This window comes from Anomaloglossus baeobatrachus, chromosome 4 (assembly GCF_048569485.1).
Source record: "Anomaloglossus baeobatrachus isolate aAnoBae1 chromosome 4, aAnoBae1.hap1, whole genome shotgun sequence".
Lineage (NCBI taxonomy): Eukaryota > Metazoa > Chordata > Amphibia > Anura > Aromobatidae > Anomaloglossus > Anomaloglossus baeobatrachus.
In genome coordinates, this window is record NC_134356.1 from 425,530,000 (window position 1) to 425,551,664 (window position 21,665).

The 21,665-nt window shown below is 46.7% G+C and overlaps 1 protein-coding gene across 2 annotated transcripts in view; it reads right to left on the reverse strand.

The window, feature by feature from the left end:
* SND1 (staphylococcal nuclease and tudor domain containing 1) overlaps positions 1–21,665 on the reverse strand; it is a 959,968-nt gene that overhangs the window by 681,241 nt on the left and 257,062 nt on the right. The window lies entirely within an intron of this gene.

The following is a 21,665-nucleotide window of genomic DNA, read 5'->3' on the forward strand; positions in this document are numbered from 1 at the left end:
ATTACAGTGTGTGGACATGTTTGGCCACGCGCTGTAATTTCCGATGTAGCGGACCTGAATCATCGTGGGACCTTGTGTGGATTACTTCAAACCTGAGGGAATGTTTTGGGGGTTAATAAAGTGGTGAAAGAGGTTTTTTTTGTCTTTTATTTAAAATAAAGGATTTTTTCTGTGTTTTTATTTACTTTCACTTACATATTAGTAATGGGGGTGTGTTGGGATTGTTGCATCTAATGGATGCGGCAATTCGGGTGGGTGCAGGCTGATATTTTTAGGCTGGGGACTAATTTTTTATTACCTACTTGCCTATATAGATGGCTTAGGAGAGATGAGTCTACTGAAACATCCCCTTCCCCTTTAATATTTTAAATCGGCATTGGTTTCACTTCATTTTGCCTTAAGGCTGCTTTACACGCGTTGATTTCATGTGCGATTACATGTGCGATCGCACCCACCCCCGTCGTTTGTGCGGCACGGGCAATTTGTTGCCCGTGTCGCACAAAGTCAGTAACCCCCGTCACACGTACTTACCTCCCGAACGACCTAGATGTGGGCGGCGAACATCCTCTTCCTGAAGGGGGAGGGACGTTCGACGTCACAGCGACGTCACACAGCCGCCGGCCAATAGTCGCGGAGGGGCGGAGATGAGCGGGACGTAACATCCCGCCCACCTCCTTCCTTCCGCATTGCCGGCGGCCGCAGGTAAGCTGCAGTTCATCGTTCCCGGGGTGTCACACGGAGCGATGTGTGCTGCCTCGGGAACAATGAACAAGCGGCACGCGGAAGGACGTTCGATATTTTGAAAATGAGCGACGTGTCAACGAACAACGATAAGGTGAGTATTTTTGCTCGTTCACACTCGCTCGTAGCTGTCGCACGCTACGATATGTTATACGAGGCTGGATGTGTGTCACTTACGACGTGACCCCGATGACATATCGTAAGATATATCGTAGCGTGTAAAGCCCACTTAAGCATCATGTGTTCTTGCTATATCTTGCCATCTACAAAAGGTTAGCATCTAAAAGAATCTCAAAAACTTATTGTGTACCACTAGTTAAAAGGACTCTGTCACCAGGTTTTTGCCACCTAATCTGAGAGCAGCATGATTACGTAACAGAGACCCTGCTTCCAGTGATGTATCACTTACTCGGCTGCGTAGTATAGCTTTTATAAAATCACTGTTTAATTAGCAGGATATTATCAGTAGAGGACTACTTGCCATGCTGCCAGGTTGTTCAGCATCTGCATGATCTCGTTATAACCCTGCTCTACATTCAAATCACTGCTAGATCTTCAGCAGAGAAAGTGATTTTATCAGAATAACAGCAGGCGGCCCAATAAGTGATACAGGAATCAGAGTCTGTCTCTACATGTTTCTCTCAGATAGCAAAACCTGGTGACAGATTTCCTTTAGGCTATGTGCACACGTTGCGTTCTATTCCGCAGCGTGTAAGTCACTGCATGTGCGTCTCAGAATGCAGCCGAAAAGCTGCGTTCTCAGACACATTGTTTACTGCAGAATTCATGCGTTCTGGATGTTTGCTCTGCCAATAGACAGAGAGGGAAAAGCATCAAGAAAACACATTTTTGACAGTGCGCGCCCACTCGGCTTTGCTGCATCCCCATAGACTTTCAGCAGAGCAGAGTGGGACTGCACTGTCAAAAAGAGCATAGCTGGCTGCGAGACAGAGCCGCGCGATCAGAATGAACTCTGATGAACTTCACCCGACTTCATTGTGATCGTGCGACTCTGTGTGCCGCGGCTTGATTTGCGATCACAGGTGAAGGACTCACCGGTGACCGCAAATCCCGAGTGATTGAACTGAGCCGCACTGTCAGCGGTGCAGTCACTCAGGTTACCCGCGGCCAGCTCGAGTCCTCCACCCGAGACCTGTGGCCGCGGGTAACCTGAGTGACATCTCGCTGACATCTCGCCGCCTACTTCAGTGCGTGGTGCTGACAGGAGCGGCAGTGTTCTACGGCCGCTCCTGTCAGCTTCATGTAACAGAGCTGGATGCATCGTGGGACCTCGTGAGGATTACGCTGGACCTGGAGGGGTGTTTGGGGATTTTAATAAAGTGGTGAAAGGGTGATCTTTTATCTTTTATTTCAAATAAAGGATTTTTTTGGGTGTATGTTTATTTAATTTCACTTACAGGTTAATCATTGGGGGGTGTCTCAGACGCCTGCAATGATTAACGTAGGACTTAATGGCAGCCCACAGCTCCCACTAACTCCTTATTACCCAGATTGTCACCGCACCAGGGCAATTCTGGATGAGCCGGGTAGAGTCCCGGGACTGTCGCATCTAATCGATGCAGCAATTCCGGGCGGTTGCTGGCTGATATTTTTAGGCTGGGGGGCTCCCCATAACATGGGGCTCCCCATCCTGAGAATACCAGCCTTCAGCCAGGTGGCTTTATCTTGGCTGGTATCAAAATTGGGGGGGACCTCACGCCGTTTTTTAAAAATGTATTTATTTATTTTACTGCACTACATAGACCCACCCACCGGCGGCTGTGATTGGTTGCAGTGAGACAGCTGTCACTCAGCATGGGGGCACGTCTGAATGCAACCAATCATAGGCGCCGGTGGGCGAGGGAAGCAGTGAACATGAGATGTAATAACGAACGGCCGGCATTTTCAAAAGCTGGAGAAGCCGCCGCAGTGTGACAGCCGTTCAGCGCCGCGTCGGTGATTGGTCAGTGATCGGTGAGTAAGAGAGGGGGGGAGGGATAGATCGACAGACAGAGAGAGACCGACCGATAGGGAGACAGAGAGACCGACATTGACAGACAGAGAAAGAGACCAACATTGACCGACAGAGAGAGAGAGTGGGTGGAAAATGCAACCAAAATGCACAAAAGAAGTGACATGTTTCTTTTTAGAACGCAGCGTCTTGACAGCAGCCGAAACGCTGCATTCTAAAACGCAACGTGCGCATGGATTATGCACAATCTTCATAGATTGTGCTGGGGACGCAGGATGCATGCAGTTACGCTGCAGTGCAATACGCAGCGTAACTGCATGCAAATATACAACGTATGCACATAGCCTTAAAGATTCCTCCTTGGGAACATCAATAATGATTAGTAGTAGAATCTGTGACAACTTACTGTTTTATTAGTAAAGATCAACATAATACTAAGGACATGTGACTTTCTGGAAATAATGATGTGTATTTCAGCACTTTATATACTAAAGGAATACTTAAGACTTCAAGAAATACATGACATTTGAATTGCGCACTTTTTTGCAGACAGCCACTGCAGGTAACTGAGCAGGAAAATTAGACAATGTTTGAAAACACTGCTTACAATGCTATATCTGGGAATCACAGGAGCCTGTGAGAAAAGATGGAAAGCCGTAAAAACTGAAGATCTGAGCAAGCCAATGCTACTGGCTGTTATAAGGGAGATAACAGAGCTGCTCTGACAGCATGTTTTACAATCCAAACTATATATAATCAAGGCAGGCAGATCTGATATTTTAATATATTCGTATTTCAAAAAGAATTTGACACATTTATTTAATCATCATGCAAACAGCATGTGGAGTCAACCCAAAAGTTCAGAAAACAAAACTTTCTTAGAAAACAGTAGGTTGCCCATGTACTTCAGTAAAAACAAAATTGCAAACTACATCAGGAAGCCGGCAAATTGTGCACCAGTCTGCAAACTCAAACAACCATGTGGGTACAGTTGTGACAATGAACACCTCATGTCTCTACTGGTTTGGTCCCAGAATTTTAGACTGCCGAACATATTTCTATCACTTTTATGGCAGTCTACACATCGGAATTTTTCAGCAGCTAAAAGCATATTTTCATAGAAAGGTGCAGTGGATTCAGCTGGAAATTTGGATAGGTGAAAATATTGATCAAAATCTGCATCATACTTTTCACATGTGAATTTTTCCCACCTAGTGATCAAAGTGACTCAAGCCCTTACTATCTCCTGCTCCGTCCATATTAAAAAACGTTTCTCTCATTCGGTTTTATCAGCAGATTCTCACTAAAGGACAAGTAAGACTGCCATGTAGTCCTCCGTGTTCATGAGCCCTGTATAGCCCTACCCCCTCCACTGATTGATAACTTTCTGTGTACACTGTGCATAGGAAGAAGGGTGCCAATCAGTGATGTGAGCAGAGTTATACAGAGCTCAGCATTCATTAAAAAAAAAAAAAGGCATATCTGCAGGAGATACTATGGAGATTTTGTCAGAGCTACAGAAAGCAGCCCAAGTGTCAGCTCAAATCAGGGTCTCTATCTCTACAATATGCTGCTCTCAGATTAGGTGTCAAAAACCTGGTGACAGATTTCAGTTAAAAGGCAGCCAAACCTATCCCCTCTATACAGCTCTAACCTAATCTCAGCTACCTTACGAAATTTAAAGGGAACCGGTCACCAGATTTGGGCCCTATAAGCTGCGGTCACCACCACCGGGCTCTCATATACAGCATTCTAACATGCTGTATATAAGAGCTCAGACCGCTCTGTAGAACGTAAAAATCACTTTATAATGCTCACCTAAATCGGTCGCTGCGGTGGAAGTGGTTCAAATGGGCATCTTCGTCGTCCGGTGCCGGCACCTCCTCTTTCGGCTATTTTCGTCTTCTTTCTGAAGTCTGTGTGCATGATGCGTCTACGTCATACACACTCACCGGTCCCGACAGGCGCACTACAATACTTTGGTCTGCCCTGCTCAGGGCAGATCAAAGTGCGCCTGCTGAAGACCTGAATGCCGGCGAGTGTTTATGACGTCGGACGTGTCATGCACCGCGGCTTCATAAGATGGAAAACAAAGATGGCAGAAAGAGGCGGCACCGGCACCGGAGAACGAAGACACCGATTTGAGCCACATCCACCTCAGCGACCGGTTTAGGTGCGTATTATAAAGTGTTTATGTTATCACAGCGGCCTGGGTTCTTATATACAGCATGTTAGAATGCTGTATATAAGAGCCCTGGTGGTGGCTGCAGCTTATTGGGCAAAAAAACCTAAATGACAGGTTCCCTTTAATCTCCAGTCCTTACAAGATCTTTTTTTGCTGTCCTCTTGCCTGCTCCTTACAAAACAGTTTCCAAGATTTCTCCTGTGCTATCCCCACACTCTAGAACTCCCTACCCAAATCATTCAGACACTCTCCCACCTTGTATACACTTGATACAACTAATTTAACACAAGAAGAAGTATGCCTTTTTCTGAGCAAATTATACATTGACAAATCCCCTGGGCCAGATGGCATTCATCCATGGATATTCAGGGAATTGAGCTCAGTAATTGACAGACCGCTGTATCTTATTATACTTGCTTGTAACAGAATTAGTGTCAAAGGATTGGAGGAGGGATGATATGGGTACCAATATTTAAGAAAGGTAAGAGGGTGTATCCAGTAACTAACATCCGTTAAGTCAGACATCAGTGGCGTGCAAGGTTTTGGGGAAAATTATAAGAAATAACATGCAAAACTATATTGCAGAGAATAATATTACTGACAATCCGCGTGGAATCATGAAAGATAGGTTTTATCTAACCAACATGTTGGTTAAACTGAACTTTGCAAAGGCATTTCATACTGTACCACTTAGGTCTAAGCCACACGGCGAGAAAAACAGTGCGAGTGGTGTGCGATAAAACATCGCATTCCACTTGGACCAATTTTAGCCTGTGTGTCAGCACACATGAGCGATTATTTTCTCAGCCCTAATCGGACCGAGAAAACAATCGCAGCATGCTACGATTGTAATGGGAGACTCTTTCTCTCGCACCCATTCAAGTGAATGGGGCTAAAGAAAAATCGCACTGCACTCACAGTACACCGGTGTACCGCAAGTGCAGAGCGAGAATCGCAATAGCCGGCTACGGAGGAGAGACGGAAATAAATCTCTCCCTCCCTTCCTCAGTGCCGGCCCGCCATTCCGCAGTGCCGGCCCGCCCTCCACGGCTGAGGTGCGCTCGCACAGTCGGACCTCAGTCACAGGGACACTCGGCTCCCACTGTGCTGCCAGCGGGAGCATAGTGTCATGCGAGGATCGCACTAGTGTCCCGTGTGGCCTCGGCCTTACCAGGCTTATACTGAAGCCCCAGAAATAGGGACTAGGGAAAACTATAAGCAGATGGGTAAGGAATTGGCTAAAAGTTAGGAAACCATAGTCATAAATGGTACAGTCTCTAATTGGGCTATAGTCAGCATTGGAGTACCGCAGGGATCTGTGCTTGGAACAATTAATAAAGAGATTCTTTTTAATGACCTTGTGGATGGCATTGAGCATAAAGTGTCAATCTTTGCTGATGACACCAAACTATAGGATGTAGGATATCAAAAACTGACCTTGACAGAACAGCTATAGGGTGTGCTTAACTGATTTTTAGCCTACTGTGATAGGTGAATGGAAGAATGTGAGAAGCAGAGTCCCCCTTTACAGTTATATCAGAGTCACATATGCAGCAAGGAGTGTTCAAGACATGCTTTTTAAAAAAAAAACAAAAAAAAAAAACACCAAACTGTTAAATTAGCAGCTTCATCCCTTATCTACTGGTTTCCTTACCCTGTGTAGATTCTACCGGTTTTATTTAGCCTTGTTATTTGTTGGTAATTGTTATTAATTGTACATCCCATTTTCAAAATGTACTATACTCTAAAATTAAGAGTGTTACCGGTACCATTTTTGTGCATTTGTGGCAGTGAAACCATGCCCCTTGTTAGACGAACCACAATAAGTAGCTTACACATAAGGCTACTTTCACACTTGCGTTGAACTGCATCCATTGCATTGCGTTGTGTGACGGATGCAACGGATGTGTTGCATTTAGTGGCACAACGGATGCAACGGATCGTACAAAACAACGGAATATTTATTTTTTCTTCTTTCGTTTTACCGGCGGCAGACTATTCCTGAACGATCAGCTGATCGCTCACAGCAGCCGGTCGCCGGGTGATCAGCTGATCGCTCACAGCAGCCGGTCACCGGGTGATCAGCTGATCACTCACAGCAGCCGGTCGCCAGGTGATCAGCTGATCACCCACAGCAGCCGGTCGCCGGGTGATCAGCTGATCACTCACAGCAGCCGGTCACCGGGTGATCAGCTGATCACTCACAGCAGCCGGTCGCCAGGTGATCAGCTGATCACCCACAGCAGCCGGTCGCCGGGTGATCAGCTGATCACTCACAGCAGCCGGTCGCCGGGTGATCAGCTGATCACTCACAGCAGCCGGTCGCCGGGTGAACAGCTGATCGTTCGGCCGCCGAGAATGAGTGAGGGGGGCGGAGTGCGAGGTTTGTGGAGCAGAGCGGGACCATGGCACTGAGGACGTCAGTGCAGCGAGGAATGCAAGGCTGGGGGCAGGCGAGTGTGAGTGTATGTGTGCATGCGTGTGCAAATGTGGAGTGAAGTGCGGGAGGGGGCGGAGCCGAGCGGGAAAGTGTCGGGCTCCCTGCACCCGTAGCCAGGGTAAATATCGGGTAACTAGGGAAAGCGCATTGCTTAGTAACCCGATGTTTACCCTGGTTACGAGTGCAGGGAGCCAGAGAACATGCGCAGCGAAATCCTACGGATTACGCTGCTCAAAAAAATGTTACATGCAGCGTTCCCTCCGCCCGACGCAGCGTGAAAATAACGACGCTGCGTCGTGCAGCGGATGCACCGCAAGACCATCCGTTGCTAATAGAAGTTTACTGCAACGGTTACCGTAATTCCTCAAGGCTGCGGATAGCAACGGAAGCCGTCCAACACAAGTGTGAAAGTAGCCTTATAAATGTGCTGCAAGGCATGTAAGAGGTTTTTTTTTGTGCAAATTTAGGTACATCTCCCCTATATGTCCAATCTGCTCACAAACACTGATGAATCTGGTCCTATATCTTTTTGACACAAAGAAGCCTTTGGTACCATTTTATATTAGTTTGCTCCAGAAATCTCAAAGTTAGGCTAACATTTTGCGACATTTGCCATTTTTAGCCCAGTTCTGTCAAGTTTTTTGTGGAGCTTAGTGAGCAAGAGAGGCCAGGTGAGGCCCAACAAATTCAGAACTGGTGTAAGTTATAGCAATGTAATCCAGTCAATGACTTAAGCATATTTCTGTTGGTGGTGGTGGCTGGGAAAACAAAAGCCAAACTCATTTTGAGGCTTGCGCCGCCTAATTTGGCATATTTCATTCCAGGACACCCTGAATCAAGACTGTTGTACAAAGCGCCAGTCTTGAAACATTTGCCCTCTGGAGTTCAGAGCAGCACTTGGGATTAATCCATGATAATATTAGAAAACAAATCACAACTTTAGCATTTGAATTTCAAAATTGCCATTGTTGCCCATAGAAACGAGATTCAGAGTTTCATTTTCCAGAGCAATTTCGATAAGGAAAGCTGACCCCTGACTGCTAAAGGCAACAAGACAGCTTTCTCTTTGATACTTTAGATTTATTTAATCATCTACTAGCAATATACTCTGTAAATATCCTCATTCAAGGCCACAGCACCACTTGTAGATAAAAATGTTTCACCCTGCAGCTGATCACTAGAGCTGAAACCATTTGTTCTACTACAAAAAGCTATGAGGAGTAACGGTCCACACATACAGAACTAAAGAGCACATCAGAGACTGATTTGTAGAATCAGCGTGAAGCATCCACACTAACCTCACATCAACTCTACTTTATATCTGCAGAATGTCCATCCCCCGGGGAACACTCTGATTAACACATGAGAACTTGGGGCATTTTATCAAATTAAGCTGGAGGAAGAAACCTTGGGATTGATATTTATTCTGCACCATTATATGACTACGCAGAGACAACATCTCTAATCTGATCTGTTTCAACAGCAAAGCACAATCCTACAGCTGCTCAGCTGGCTGCAATGTCTTCCGGTTATTTTCATTTCTAAGACAAGGCTTTGCTTGAAAGAGATAGACCTGACACCACAAGCAGAAGCGTGCCACTCCTGCGGAAGACAACACACAAACTTACTTTAACAATTGACAGGCACCCTTCAGACAGCTATAATGTAGTTGTGTGTTAGCTGCAGTGTTACAAGTGAAGTGTCCAGGCTGCTCAACTAGGCCAAAAAGACAGCAGGCCTCTGGGCACCTTCATTACTAGCCTCTGAACGCAGCGTAAACTGCAATCTCAAATATTAAGGGAAGAAATAACACTGCTAAAAATTGCACCTGAAACTACTGAAACTAGATGTTTGTGGATCCAAGAGCTATATATTGTGCTCCACAAACTGAGTAAAACAAGAAGAGGAAACACAGATAAACCTTTACCAGAGGTTTCACGAAGAAAAAAAAAAAAAAAAAAAAAGAAGATCTTCATAATGGAATCCAATGCAATTTAAAAGGAATCTGTCCTGAGGTTTTTGATACCTAATCTGAGAGCAGCATAACATAGGGGCAGAGATCCTGATTCCAGCGGTGTGTCACTTACTGGGCTGCTTAGTGTAGTTTTGATAAAATCACTGATTAATCAGCAGTAGAGAACTCTTTGGTGTACTGCAGGTAGTCCAGCATATTCATGAGCTCTGTGTAACTGCTAGATCTGCAGCAGAGAAGCAGCAGAGAAAGTATTGATTTTATCAACATGACAGCAAAACAGCTCAATAAGTGACATCACTGGAGTCAGGGTCTCTATCTCTACATTATGCTGCTCTCAGATGAGGCAGCAAAAACCTGGTGACAGATTCCCTTTAAAAAAAAAAATAAACATTCAAAGCATTGGTAATAAAGCCCTAGGTCATGCATTTTCAGCATATATGTTTTCCTTTAAATAATGACAGCATCATAAGCTTTATGATCGGCTTTGAATTGTGGGAATCAACAAGAACATTTTTTCCCACTGAATACGTATAGTTGCCAAAAAAGCTTCTGGCCAAAAGTAAAGCCAATAGATCATCTACTTAAGCAGCTTCCTACATATTACTGCCAGCGAGCACAAATAACTTGGATCAATGCTATCAACCATGCAGAACAAGACCAACACTATTAGGTAAATAAAAAACTCAAAGCCCACAGGCTCCGGGATTTCACCGAAAAACACAATATGCTGAGGTATGACGTTCCAAAGACACAGGGATACAAGTCATCAGGAGCAGGCAAATAGGACCAGATAGTTACTGACTAGGTTTACCTGTCAATTAGTTACAGAGGTTTTCTGGATTCACAGCATTAATAGCGTGCCCTTAGAATACTCCATCCAAAACAAAGGTGGGGGTTCAACTTCAGTCACCCCCCCCCAGTCGGATGACTGAAGGAGGACGAGTCGCATACATTGCTAAGGTTGCTTTTACACATCCGGTTTGAGCAGTGCGGCTCAATCCGGCTGTGAAACCTATGCAACGGATGCGGCGAAAACACCGCATCCTTTGCATACGTTTTTTTTACATGCGGCCCGTCCATTTTTTGCCGCTTGCGGCAGGCTACTGAGCATGCGCAGTGGCAAAAAACGCATGCGGCGGCCGGATGCGGTTTTTACCGCATTGCGCCGCATCCGGCGTCCATAGTCATGCATAGGAAAATGCGCCGCATCAGCCGGATGCGGCGCGATGCGGGTTTTTTTTGCCGCACAAAAAAACGTGGCAGGCAACGTTCCATCCGGCCGCCGCATCGGCTAAATCTGCCGTATGCGGCAAAAACCAAATGGAACGCAAGCCCATGCGGCACTAATGTTAGTCTATGCAAAAAAAACCGCAACCGGCAGCAAAAAAAAACAAAAAACTGTTGCGTTTTTTCTGCAAAGTGCCGGATTGTGCCGCACAGGAAAAACCGGAGGTGTGAAAGCAGCCTTACTCTGTCCACAGTAAACCATATATTTACCAGCAGCCGTGCAGGGGATTGCAGCGTTGTCCCATTCACTAGATGGCATATCTCAGTAATATCCTTAAAACAATCAAGTGAAAAATATGTAGGGCAATAAAAGGAGCTCTCCAGGTAAAGAAAATACATAAAACGTCAGAAGTAAATTCCTAAATACCTTTGATTTGCACCTAACACTTGTGATCAGCGGCACAGACAAAACAAGTGCTGGCCTGTGCAGTAGGAAGCGTCACTGTGATGGCCTTGAGATTATCCATAGCCTTGACTTCAATCTCACCATAGGAAGAGTCTGCTCGAGTTTGTAAAGAAGTATAAAAAGTGGACAGTAGAAAATTTGAACAGGTGATTTGTAACAATGAGATGAAAGTCAAAACACTAGGCTCTGATGGGTGCAAATGGGTCTGGACGAAACAAGGGAAAAATGGGATAATGTATTGAGAAATTGAAGGAACTGACAAGTTTGATGGAGGAAGCCTGATGATATGGGGTTGTTTCAAAGCCAAAGGCGTTGGATACTTGACCAGGATTCATGGTGGTCTCAATGCTGAGCTATATGTGAGTATCCTACAAGACTAGTTACTTCGTACACTCGAGTACTGCTGGCATAATAAGGACATCCGTGTTAGAGGCAATGACCCGAAGCATACTGTACGTCGAGATTGGCGAAGAACTGGCTCAGTGACAATGAAGTAAAAAGGTGCTGGATTGGACCTCACAGTCGCCAGACCCCAATCTAGCTGAACACTTGTGGGAAAAATAGAAGGAAAATCTGTATTACATAATACCCAAGTGAGTGGACCAGTATGCACCAACATTGGGAACATATACAAGAGACTTGGGATTAGATTTCAATTAAGACATGCTTGAATCTGATTGAAAGTATGCCCAGAAGAGTCCAGGCAGTGTTCAAAGCCAAAAGGTGAATTTACAAAACAATAAAAATTAAATTTACATTTTTAGTAGTAAAAACAGTAACAATGCAGTGACATGACAAGAATCTGCGTAACTAATCATAAGCTAAATAGTTGCAAGTCAAATTTATGTATGAGATAGCCAAGATGATTGTCTATAAAATGAAGATAGTCTCACGCTCAAAGCTGTAGTGGATGGTGAGATATGGAGTCCGTAAGTCAAAAGCTGATGAGTCCAGTACATTTCAGCTGTATACTTCAAGCTTCTTTATTCTAAACCCCTTTAGCCCCGGGCGGTTTTCGTTTTTCCCTCCCCTTTCGAGAGCCATAACTGGTTTACTTTTCTGTCAATATTCCCAAATGGGGCTTGTCTTTTGTGGGACGAGTAGTACGTTTGAATGAAACCATTAGTTCTATCACATAGTGGAAAATAAAAAAAAAAATTCCAAGATGCGGTGAAATTGCAAAAAAAAAAAAAAAATGCAATTACACAATTGTTTTGAGGGTCTTTTAATTACAGTGTTCACTATGATTAAATTGACGTGTCCGTATGATGCCTCAGGTCGGTACACGCTTGTAGATACTGAACATGTATACTTTTACTTTTATCAAAGGGGTGAAAAAAAAATTCAGAAGTTTATCCAAAAAAAAGAGTAGCTCTTTTGTTGTCATTTTATGAGACCCTTAGCGTTCTCATTTTTTCGGATCTGGGACTTCGTGATGGCTTATTTTTGCGTCTTCAGCTAACGTTTTTAATTATACACCTTTGTGCGGATGCTACATTTTGACTGTCATTGCATTTTTTTTTAAAAATTTGTGTCAACTAAAAAATGTAATTTTGGCGTTTGACTTTTTTTTCTCGCCACGCACTGATCAGATTAATTGATTTTATATTTTAATAAATCAGGCATTTTTAATTGCGGCGATACCAAATATGTGTATGTTTTTTTAAAAAAATTATAATAGTTTTATTTTCAATAGCCCGAAAAGAGGGGGTGATTTTAACTTTTAGGGTTGTTGTTTTTTTTTTTTTTTTAAATAAATTGTTTTTTATTTCATTTTACTAGTCCCCCTAGGGGACTTTATCACTGCACAGTCCAATGTTTGCTAATTTCTGCTGATCAGGGCAGCATCGCTCTGATCAGTAGAAATGCAGAATTATTGTGTGTGCTGATGCTCTGTCGGCTTTCACAGGAAGTGAGTCATGGCAGCGTCAGGGGTCATCATCTGATCCCGCGCTACCATGACAACATATTGGTGCCCCGTGATCATGCCAATAGAGGCGGGGAACAGCGCGATCCCCACCGCTGCCATTTAAGTTAGTGTGACCTAAAAGGATTAATGGGTGGGAGTGGATCCACCCGCGCCTGTTAGCCCCACATGTCCTATATACACTAGCATAGATAAAGAGATCTTTAGAAAAAGTATTTCTAAAGATCTTTTATCGTATGCTAATCAGCGAGGGGACTAGTCCCCTGGGCGTTAGTTCCCCAGGTTAGTTGGCTACATTAGCATGTTAGCATGCCCACAGGGGCGTACTAACATGCTAATGAATGTGCAGCGTCAGAGGATGATCTCACTCACCTCTCCACTGCCATCGGTCATATGAAGTAGTGCACATGACCGAAACTCCAGAGTCATGCGCACTGAACCGAAATCCAGCATCGGGCAGCGATGACAGCCGGAGAGGTGAGTGAGATCATCATCTGATGCTGCACATTCATTAGCATGTTAGCACGCCTACAGGGGCGTGCTAACATGGGAATGGAGTCGACTAGCCAGGGGAACTAACGCCCAGGGGACTAGTCCCCGTGCTCATTAGCATACGATAAAAGATCTTTATCTATGCTAGTGTATACAGGCATGGTTAAGCAGGGAATAGCAATACGCATCCAGAACTGCTCGTGGTTTTGGGTGCATATTGGACCTGACAGGTTCCCTTTTTTTGCAAGGGTTGGGAACCTCTGGCCCGCAGACAGCCCGCTATGACCTTTTATACGGCCCCCGGGCAGATTCCAGGGAGCTGCAGTGCTGGGGCCACCGCTCCTTTAAATCACCACAAGCGCTGCTTGAACAAACCAATGGGCTCTCCCTCTGGCCTGTGTCAGGATGCTCAGCGGTGTGTTCCCGCCCTCTGCTCTCCAGAGCGGTGTGCCCGCCCCCCTTCGTCTTCCGGCACTGTGTGACCGGCGCCTGCCATTTGTGCCCCGTCCAGTGCTTTGTGGCCTTCCAGTTCTCTGTACCATCCCTCCAGAGTTGTGTGCAACGCTCAGTGCTGTGTCCCCCCACCCATGCTGTTTATCACCCCAGGTTTGTGTCCCCCCCAGTGATGTCAGGGCTCTGAAAATGCTGTGTGCAGCCTCCCCAGGGCTGTGCAGCCCCCCAGTGCCGTGTGCCCTCTCAATGCTGTGCATCACCCCCAGTTTTGTGTTCCGCCAGTGATGTCTGTGCCCCTGAGTGATGGCCATGCCCCCAGTCCCCCCAGTGATATTTGTGCTCTCCCTCCAGTAATGTCTGAGCCCCCAGCCCCTCTTGTGAGGTCTGAGCCCCCAGCCCCTCTTGTGAGGTCTGTGCCCCCAGCCCCTCTTGTGAGGTCTGTGCCCCCAGCCCCTCTTGTGAGGTCTGTGCCCCCAGCCCCTCTTGTGAGGTCTGTGCCCCCAGCCCCCTCTTGTGAGGTCTGTGCCCCCAGCCCCCTCTTGTGAGGTCTGTGCCCCCAGCCCCCTCTTGTGAGGTCTGTGCCCCCAGCCCCCTCTTGTGAGGTCTGTGCCCCCAGCCCCCTCTTGTGAGGTCTGTGCCCCCAGCCCCCTCTTGTGAGGTCTGTGCCCCCAGCCCCCTCTTGTGAGGTCTGTGCCCCCAGCCCCCTCTTGTGAGGTCTGTGCCCCCAGCCCCCTCTTGTGAGGTCTGTGCCCCCAGCCCCCTCTTGTGAGGTCTGTGCCCCCAGCCCCCTCTTGTGAGGTCTGTGCCCCCAGCCCCCTCTTGTGAGGTCTGTGCCCCCAGCCCCCTCTTGTGAGGTCTGTGCCCCCAGCCCCCTCTTGTGAGGTCTGTGCCCCCAGCCCCCTCTTGTGAGGTCTGTGCCCCCAGCCCCCTCTTGTAAGGTCTGTGCCCCCAGCCCCCTCTTGTGAGGTCTGTGCCCCCAGCCCCCTCTTGTGAGGTCTGTGCCCCCAGCCCCTCTTGTGAGGTCTGTGCCCCCAGCCCCCTCTTGTGAGGTCTGTGCCCCCAGCCCCCTCTTGTGAGGTCTGTGCCCCCAGCCCCCTCTTGCGTTGAGCATGTCCCCCCAGCCCCTCTTGCGTTGAGCATGTCCCCCAAGCCCTCTTGCGTTGTGTATGCCCCCTAGCCCCTCTTGCATTGTGTATGCCCGTCCCCAGCCCCTCTTGCATTGTGTATGCCCCTCCCCAGCCCCTCTTGCATTGTGTATGCCCCCCGGCACCTCTTTCGTTGTGTTTGCCCTCCAGGACCTCTTGTGTTTGCCCCCAGCATCTCCTGTGATGTGTATGCTCCCCCAGCCCCTCCTGTGTTGTGTATGCCCCAGCATCTCCTGTGACTTATACATAACATAGGAGATGCTGGGGGTATACACAACACAGGAAGTGCTGGGGGCATACACATCACAGGAGACACTGGAAACATACACAACACAGGAAGGACTGGGTGCATATACATCATAGGAGGGGCTGGGGGCATATATATGTCCCAAGCCCCTCATGTGATGTGTGTGCCTCCAGTGTCTCCTGTGATGTATATACAGCGTCTGTTATGTGATGTATATGATTTAGCAATCTTATCACAAAGAGTTGACTGTGCTCCAGACAGACAAACCTGGAAAAGCAGTTATGAGAAGAAACATAATTAGTATCAAACACTACAACCTCACCACAGAGAAACCACTACGGCTACCACATTAGGGGTGAGTTAATTAATTGTTTGACCAAATATAGCAGGGTCATTTTAACATTGATAATTTTGTGCGGCCCCCGAAGGTTGGTAAAAAATTTACAAATGGCCCTTGGCAGAAAAAAGGTTCCCCACCCCTGCTTTAATAACTCAAAAGGCTCCAAAGGATGACCGATTCCCTTTAAGAGAATCTGCTTCTTCCGTGGACTGCAAGACAAATTTGCAGCTTGCTTCCTTTGTGAAACATTTTCTGGAGGTGGAGGCAGCAGCAGAGGCTAGAATTGTCTCAGTGGAATCAGATAAGGACACTTGCAAAACATGAATTCAACTTGCTTCTCTCATCTTCAACAAATGAAATCTACTGAGGCCAAACAGATGATACTACAGCCACAGCTAGGGGTCAGCATCCATCCTGGTTACATCATTTTGCAACGAGGAGGGAAACATTAACAGACTGAATATTTAGCCAAGAAAGCATTCTCATGATCTCTGCTGAATGTTCACTTAGATAATACTGAGTTACAATTAATCTCTGCAATTCCACTGCAATATACGGTAACCTCTAAGGAGGACAATTAATGTGAAGGAATGCAATGGAACGATTGCTTTAAAAAGACAGTATTATTTCTTTACAACCTCTGTCTTTTTTTTACTAATATGCTCTAACCAAAGGTCATTAATATGCTCTAAGCAAAGTTAGGTAATTAAAGTACTGTAAGCGAAAGCTAATATATATTTTTTTAAAACTATTTTTGACATGTATGCAGCGCTTAGACAAGTAAAATAAATAAATATAAACTAATCTAACAGTTTTATATTCCTCTGCAGACATTATCAGTAGTTGTTCCATATAAATTTTAAAGATGACCTATCACCAGTTTTTTTAAAGTTATACTGGCCACATCTTGGAATACAGAATGCAGAGATTAACAAAATGTAGTTTTTATTTTACAAATTTCTCATCTCCATTGCATAGAGAATAGCTTGCAAAATTTAGATACTAATTTTTCTTTCATTCAATGGGTTTTAATGGCAATATGTGAGCAGGTTTTTGCTATCTCATCTGAGAGCAACATAATGTAGGCAAGGAGATTCTGAAACCAATAGTGTATCACATACATTACTGGGTGCAGCCGTTCTCACACAAACAATTCAGTTTTAAGCATGTAACTGAGCTGGGAGAGCTTTCCCACCCACACCAGGCCCTGAATAGATATTGTCCATTGACTGTAAGGTGTCAATCACAGCAGGGTGCATGCACATGAGTTTCTAGTCCTGCAATGTTAAATCACAGGGTAATAAAGTCAAAAGTTTAAAAGAGTTGTCCAACATAAACTCAAAAATTTTTGTTAAGCTAATCTGTGCTGTATTGTCATATAAATCACCCCTACATTGTTATTTTTTGTTTTCTAACTTATGTTCCTCTTGAATTCACCCTTTATTCTCTGCAGTTCTTTGTTTACATTCAGCTCCATCAAACTGACCACTTCCTGTGCTAAACCTGCCAGTCAGAGCTGGCACCGCCCGGCTTCAGTGTCCAGCCCCACCCCCTTCTCACCCCCTGCACACACATTCCCTGTCAGTATTCTTCCCCAGCACTTGACCTGTTATCACTACAGCATTGCAAATAACAGCCCCACATCGGGCTCTGCACCCCACACCACATCGGGCTCTGCACCCCACACCACATCGGGCTCTGCACCCCACACCACATCGGGCTCTGCACCCCACACCACATCGGGCTCTGCACCCCACACCACATCGGGCTCTGCACCCCACACCACACCACATCGGGCTTTACACCACATCGGGCTCTGCACCGCACACACACATAGGGCTCTGCACACACGCACACACACACACACACACACACGCGCACACACACACAGGGCTCTGCACCGCACACACACACAGGGCTCTGCACCGCACACACACACAGGGCTCTGCACCGCACACACACACAGGGCTCTGCACCGCACACACACACAGGGCTCTGCACCGCACACACACACAGGGCTGTGCACCGCACACACACACACAGGGCTGTGCACCGCACACACACACAGGGCTGTGCACCGCACACACACACAGGGCTGTGCACCGCACACACACACAGGGCTGTGCACCGCACACACACACAGGGCTGTGCACCGCACACACACACAGGGCTGTGCACCGCACACACACACAGGGCTGTGCACCGCACACACACACAGGGCTGTGCACCGCACACACACACAGGGCTGTGCACCGCACACACACACACACACAGGGCTCTGCACCGCACACACACACACACAGGGCTCTGCACCGCACACACACACACACACACACACACACACACACAGGGCTCTGCACCGCACACACACACACAGGGCTCTGCACCGCACACACAGGCCTCTGCACCGCACACACAGGGCTCTGCACCGCACACACACACAGGGCTCTGCACCGCACACACACACAGGGCTCTGCACCGCACACACACACAGGGCTCTGCACCGCACACACACACAGGGCTCTGCACCACACACACACACACACACATAGGGCTCTGCACCACACACACACACACAGGGCTCTGCACCACACACACGGCTCTGCACCGCGCACACACACACACATATGGCTCTGCACCGCACGCACACACGGCGCTCTGTATCGACCCCCTTTACCCCCGTAGGGAACACATGTAGGGAATACAAACTCATCCGTCCTCGGTTCCCGCCGCTCCTGCACGTTCGCGCGCTGTCTGTGCTCTGGACATATCAGCACAGAAGTGACGTTACCGCTGTGCTGAAGAGAGCAGAGACAGCGGGACAGTGAGGAGAAGCAGCGCTGCGCTCCCTCTCATCAGCGCTTTCAAATGTACCGGCATCTGTGATCTGTGATGCTGGTACATTTGAATGTGCGATCCTGAGCAGGGGGCCCGGTGCTAGAGCTGACACCACGGCGGCAGCCGCCGCCAGCCCCTCCCCCAGGTCACGGACCCCACAGCAGTGCAGGGGGAGGTTGCGGGCAGAGTGCGGGGGAATGTGTGGGAGGGTGCAGGGAAGGGGGCGGGGCTCATCGCACTGTAGCCGCCCAGCAGGGAGGCGACATGCTTTTCCAGATTTGCATGTCAACATGATCCTGCCCATGTTGACATGAAATGACCGGAAACAGCAAAATCGCGGCAGGAGCGGTCACATGACCACACTGAGCCGTGGGAGAGGGTCTGACAGCAGGGCAGGTAAGTGCTCTCTATCTACTTACCTGCCCCAATGTAGCCCAATAGGGTAATAAAAAAAAAAAAAAAGTCAAAAAAAGTTGGATAACCCCTTTAAGTAAACAATTACACACACAAATAAGAGAAGCACAGTTGCTTTTTGTTTTTTTAACCCGTATATAATGCTGTCCTCAGCTTACATACCATGTTTTTCCAAAAGTAAGACCTCCCCCCAAAATAAGCCCTGGCAGGGATTTTCAGCATTTTCGGAGCAAGGCTTAAATATAAGCCATCCCCCCCCCCCTTCCCCCGAAAATAAGCCCTAGTCGCGGGTTCAATAATGAAGTGTCCATGCAGCTAAAACAGTTAGGCTATGTGCCCATGGGACTCTGTATCTGCGGATTTTTCTGCATCAAAATCCGCCGCTTTCCCCCCGGAATCTGCACCTTTTCATAGGTGCGGATTTTACGCGGATTTGAAGCGGATTTTGCGATTTTTTTTTTAATTCAATTGAATAGGCAAAATCCGCACGTAAACCCGCAACAATAATTGACATGCTGCAGATTTTTCCGCACGAAAATCCGCACGATTTCCGCTGCGGAAAAATCCGCAGCGTGGGCACAGCATTTCCCAAATGCCATAGAAATGGCTGGGGAGTAGCTGTACTGCAGATTTCTGGAAAATCCGCTGCTTTTCCGCGAGAAATCCGCAGCAAAATCGGTGCATTTTCCGCAGCGTGGGCACATAGCCTTACAGATACTGCAGGACACTTCATTATAGACAGCGGACACCCCGCAATCACACTCACCAGACGCTGAGTAGAGGACCTGCAGTGATCACACACACACACACACACACACACACACACAATGAGATCTCACACACATCAGATCGCACACATACTCGTCACATCACGCGACACCGGTGTCATCTAGCCAGCAGAATCCTGAGAGCCAGTGCAGTGGAGCGCAAGGTCCTGCTGCAACAGGACCTGCAAACACACGTGACTTCCTCCCATCGCTGGATGTGATTTGTGGTGTGTGTGCGCACGTATGTGTATGTGATTTGCGATCTGCTGTGAGCGTGATCTGCGATCTACTGTGTGTGAGTGTGTCAGTGATGGGGTGTGTGTGTGATCTGCTGTGAGTGTGTCAGTGATCTGCTGTGTGTGTGTCAGCTAGAAGCAGGGGAGGACGGCGTGCAGCACCCACCGGAGATCACAGGGAGGACCTGGGAGCCAGGCAGACGTCTGGGTAGTATGAGTCTCCTGGGAAGTGGGGTGGGGGTCTGCTTTTTTGGGGGGTAAACTTACCACCCAACGGTGTTTCTTAAAGAATAAGACCTCCTCCAAAAATAAGCCCTAGTCCTTTTTTTTTCGGGGCAAAAAAAAAAAAAATTAAGACAGTGTCTTATTTTTGGAAAAACACTGTAGCAAAGATCTGCTCACAGATTCCCTTTAAACAATTATTGATCTATGGAGCAGGCTGCGTTTCCCCCTGCATAACTTTAATCAATCAAAAGCAGGAAGCTTTATGCAGCCATAAAAGAAAGGAATGTCCATGTTATTACAGGGAGGTTCAAAAGGGGTCTCAACACTGTCAGCTCTGCTCTCCCTCCTGCCACACTGACTGCCAAGAGATGAGAGTTGCGAGAAGTGTTTGCAAATACGTACAGCTTTGCTCTACTCCCTTCTCTGCTGATAATCGCAGTAGATGCCGGAAGTATGATTAGTGAGAAGAGCATGTTTGTGTGTCATTACATATGTCACAGAAAAAAGTTGGTTATGACCTTCTCTGGGGGCATGTTCTTTATATCCCCTGCATGATGCCTCCTGGTCATAGAGGGGAAAAAATACAAACCTCTAGAGACATAGCTCTGTGAATGACCCTGTGGTCTTAGCCTATAAAGTTTAGATTCTAATTTCCACCAATACCCCCGCAATGTTGATGACAACTTAAAAGATAAAAACTATGTTTTATCAAGCTCTGCAGCCAGTATTCTATGACGTGGGCAGTTTAACGAGATAAAACTAGTAAAAGACAGGACTGCCCCATTTATAACACATGACTTACTAAAAATATTGGAGTAATCTTAAATTTCTTATAAAAAAGAACTTAAAAAAGCAAAAAAGTAATTAAACATATTCAATAATTTTAATAAGATAAACGATTAAACTAAAACCTATTCACTTGCATGTTTTGGAGAGGTTAATTCTTTAATGCAAAGTATTCTCTGATAAAACTTGGCTATGGTTGCTTGCATCTTCGGTCAGAGGGAATGGATAAAGGCATTAAATATCAGCCAGGCAGCAGCAGACCTAAAAAGGACAGAGCAGCGTACACTAATAGGAGACCTGACAGAACAAGACAGGTTATTAGAGGCCTAAAGTCAGCTGCGCAGCAAGCCAAGCAACCTACAGAGCGTGTAGAAACAAACTGCTGTGTGTGGACCAAGCACTTTTGTTCTGGTTAACTTAATGTAGAAAATACCTAAATGGCACATCAAAAGGAGGGGCTCATTTCCACCTACCAAATCCTTACTTCAGAAGTAAATATTTCTGAAGTCAAATAAACTTGTACGAACTTCTTAGTAACCATGGGGTACGCACCAGAAACTATCAGAAGAATAAAATAACAAATCCCATCTTAAATGGGGTTATCCGGCTTATTTTGCTTTTTTTTTTTTTTTTATAATTTCACTATTGGGCTACATTGGGGCAGGTAAGCAGATAGTGACCACTTACCTGCCCTGCTGTCAGCCCCTCTCCCCCGGCTCAGAGTGGTCATGTGACTGCTCCTACTGTGATTTTGCTACTTCCGGTCATTTCATGTCAACAGGGGCAGGA